Source organism: Salvelinus fontinalis, chromosome 2 (genome assembly GCF_029448725.1).
Source record: "Salvelinus fontinalis isolate EN_2023a chromosome 2, ASM2944872v1, whole genome shotgun sequence".
NCBI lineage: Eukaryota > Metazoa > Chordata > Actinopteri > Salmoniformes > Salmonidae > Salvelinus > Salvelinus fontinalis.
Window position 1 is genome coordinate 97,835,476 of NC_074666.1, and position 4,404 is coordinate 97,839,879.

Genomic DNA, 4,404 nt, shown 5'->3' on the forward strand with positions numbered 1-4,404 from the left:
TAAACTATACCACAACTAATATCACACATTATAGGAGTCAGCCTGATCAGCCGGTCCATCTACACTACTCCTAAACTATACCACAACTAATATCACACATTATAGGAGTTAGCCTGATCAGCCGGTCCATCAACACTACTCCTAAACTATACCACAACTAATATCACACATTATATGAGTTAGCCTGATCAGCCGGTCCATCGACACTACTCCTAAACTATACCACAACTAATTTCACACATTATAGGAGTCAGCCTGATCAGCCGGTCCATCGACACTACTCCTAAACTATACCACAACTAATATCACACATTATAGGAGTTAGCCTGATCAGCCGGTCCATCAACACTACTCCTAAACTATACCACAACTAATATCACACATTATAGGAGTTAGCCTGATCAGCCGGTCCATCGACACTACTCCTAAACTATACCACAACTAATATCACACATTATAGGAGTTAGCCTGATCAGCCGGTCCATCGACACTACTCCTAAACTATACCACAACTAATATCACACATTATAGGAGTTAGCCTGATCAGCCGGTCCATCGACACTACTCCTAAACTATACCACAACTAATATCACACATTATAGGAGTTAGCCTGATCAGCCGGTCCATCGACACTACTCCTAAACTATACCACAACTAATATCACACATTATAGGAGTTATCCTGATCAGCCGGTCCATCGACACTACTCCTAAACTATACCAAAACTAATATCACACATTATAGGAGTTAGCCTGATCAGCGGGTTCATCGACACTACTCCTAAACTATACCACAACTAATATCACACATTATAGGAGTTAGCCTGATCAGCCGGTCCATCGACACTACTCCTAAACTATACCACAACTAATATCACACATTATAGGAGTAAGCCTGATCAGCCGGTCCATCGACACTACTCCTAAACTATACCACAACTAATATCACACATTATAGGAGTTAGCCTGATCAGCCGGTCCATCGACACTACTCCTAAACTATACCACAACTAATATCACACATTATAGGAGTCAGCCTGATCAGCCGGTCCATCAACACTACTCCTAAACTATACCACAACTAATATCACACATTATAGGAGTTAGCCTGATCAGCCGGTCCATCAACACTACTCCTAAACTATACCACAACTAATATCACACATTATATGAGTTAGCCTGATCAGCCGGTCCATCGACACTACTCCTAAACTATACCACAACTAATTTCACACATTATAGGAGTTAGCCTGATCAGCCGGTCCATCGACACTACTCCTAAACTATACCACAACTAATATCACACATTATAGGAGTTATCCTGATCAGCCGGTCCATCGACACTACTCCTAAACTATACCACAACTAATTTAACACATTATAGGAGTTATCCTGATCAGCCGGTCCATCGACACTACTCCTAAACTATACCACAACTAATATCACACATTATAGGATTTAGCCTGATCAGCCAGTCCATCAACACTACTCCTAAACTATACCAAAACAAATTTCACACATTATAGGAGTTAGCCTGATCAGTCGGCCCATCGACACTACTCCTAAACTACACCACAACTAATTTCACACATGATAAGAGTCAGCCTGTAGACAAGATTACATTTACAATAATCTGATGAGTGACAATATTAGGCCTTTCAGTTGTCATATTGTACATGAAGAGATGGGAGCATCTAGTACATGAAGAGATGGGAGCATCTAGTACATAAAGAGATGGGAGCATCTAGTACATGAAGAGATGGGAGCATCTAAGACATGAAGAGATGGGAGCATCTAGTACATGAAGAGATGGGAGCATCTAGTACATGAAGAGATGGGAACATCTAGTACATGAAGAGATGGGAGCATCTAGTACATGAAGAGATGGGAGCATCTAGTACATGAAGAGATGGGAGCATCTAGTACATGAAGAGATGGGAGCATCTAGTACATGAAGAGATGGGAACATCTAGTACATGAAGAGATGGGAGCATCTTGTAAATGACAGATGCAGTGAAAGGAGCATCTCTTTATCAAATCCTCCTTCAGTCACATGCAGGTAAAACATTGTGATTTCTATATAATACTGTATCTGAAAGAGCAGATTCTGCAGGTAAAACATTGTGTTTCTATATAATACTGTATCTGAAAGAGCAGATTCTGCAGGTAAAACATTGTGTTTCTATATAGTACTGTATCTGAAAGAGCAGATTCTGTAGGTAAAACATTGTGTTTCTATATAGTACTGTATCTGAAAGAGCAGATTCTGTAGGTAAAACATTGTGTTTCTATATAATACTGTATCTGAAAGAGGTAAAACATTGTGATTCTATATAATACTGTATCTGAAAGAGCAGATTCTGCAGGTTCCTTGATACGTACCTTTATCAAATAACTCTCAACATTCAAGAGGTGCAGCTCTATTTCCAAAGTTCACTTTTTCTTCAACAACATCCGTGTTGTCCATGTATTTATCACAGGACCACTCCAGCAGCAGCATTGATCTGGCAACTAAGCACAAACTAGTAACACAATCAAATTAAAATCTGCTATTCTGTCGTCAATGGATGAACGGCCAATAGAAACCAGATAGAAACTGATCATGGTGCATGTGACTTCAGTTTTGGTTATCCGCAGACACCCTCAATGTCTTTCCTTGTCTGGGGAAATGAAACCAGGCCAGCGGGTGAGTGACTGAGACTGTGGTTTTGAGTCATGTGGAGCCTTACATGGGCAAAGGCAGAATTGTGACCATGGACAGCTTCTTCACATCAATTTCCCTGTCAGACAAGTTGATTACAAAGAAGACTAGCCTGCTGTGAACAGTGAACACACAAAGAAGAGTAGCCTGCTAGGAACAGTGAACACACAAAGAAGACTAGCCTGCTAGGAACAGTGAACAAACAAAGAAGACTAGCCTGCTAGGAACAGTGAACACACAAAGAAGACTAGCCTGCTAGGAACAGTGAACACACAAAGAAGACTAGCCTGCTAGGAACAGTGAACACACAAAGAAGACTAGCCTGCTAGGAACAGTGAACACACAAAGAAGAGTAGCCTGCTAGGAACAGTGAACACACAAGAAGACTAGCCTGCTAGGAACAGTGAACACACAAAGAAGACTAGCCTGCTAGGAACAGTGAACACACAAAGAAGACTAGCCTGCTAGGAACAGTGAACACACAAAGAAGACTAGCCTGCTATGAACAGTGAACACACAAAGAAGACTAGCCTGCTAGGAACAGTGAACACACAAAGAAGACTAGCCTGCTATGAACAGTGAACACACAAAGAAGACTAGCCTGCTATGAACAGTGAACACACAAAGAAGACTAGCCTGCTATGAACAGTGAACAAACAAAGAAGACTAGCCTGCTAGGAACAGTGAACAAACAAAGAAGACTAGCCTGCTATGAACAGTGAACACACAAAGAAGACTAGCCTGCTAGGAACAGTGAACACACAAAGAAGACTAGCCTGCTAGGAACTGTGAACACACAAAGAAGACTAGCCTGCTAGGAACAGTGAACACACAAAGAAGACTAGCCTGCTAGGAACAGTGAACACACAAAGAAGACTAGCCTGCTAGGAACAGTGAACACACAAAGAAGACTAGCCTGCTAGGAACAGTGAACACACAAAGAAGACTAGCCTGCTAGGAACAGTGAACAAACAAAGGTGGAAGAGCAAAACAACATATCTGCGGAGAGTGGTAAAGCAACGGTGTACAGATGTAAAATAAATACGTGTTTTCTTCCTCAGCACCATGCACCCCACTGTTGCCACCGGCAGTGACCAGAAGAAGAAACCAGAGACAGTGACAGACTACAATCACAAAAATGTATATACAGTATCTCTACCATATACAGACAGCCTTCCATCTGACAAACATCAACTAGTATCCCCTTTATGATCTAACCTGGTCATTACAGTATCTCTACCATATACAGACACCAACTAGTATCCCCTTTATGATCTAGCCAGGTCATTACAGTATATACAGTATCTCTACCATATACAGACACCAACTAGTATCCCTTTATGATCTAACCAGGTCATTACAGTATATACAGTATCTCTACCATATACAGACACCAACTAGTATCCCCTTTATGATCTAGCCAGGTCATTACAGTATATACAGTATCTCTACCATATACAGACACCAACTAGTATCCCCTTTATGATCTAGCCAGGTCATTACAGTATATACAGTATCTCTACCATATACAGACACCAACTAGTATCCCCTTTATGATCTAGCCAGGTCATTACAGTATATACAGTATCTCTACCATATACAGACACCAACTAGTATCCCCTTTATGATCTAGCCAGGTCATTACAGTATATACAGTATCTCTACCATATACAGACAGTCTTCCATCTGCCAGACACCAACTAG

General features: G+C 41.1%; 1 long non-coding RNA gene across 1 annotated transcript; it reads left to right on the top strand.

The window, feature by feature from the left end:
• The first annotated feature begins 1,796 nt into the window (after nucleotides 1–1,796).
• Nucleotides 1,797–2,626, top strand: LOC129868572 (uncharacterized). The gene is made up of 3 exons (XR_008761775.1): nucleotides 1,797–2,058; nucleotides 2,113–2,312; nucleotides 2,354–2,626. It is a non-coding gene; the product is annotated as an uncharacterized LOC129868572 (long non-coding RNA).
• The last annotated feature ends 1,778 nt before the right edge of the window (nucleotides 2,627–4,404 follow it).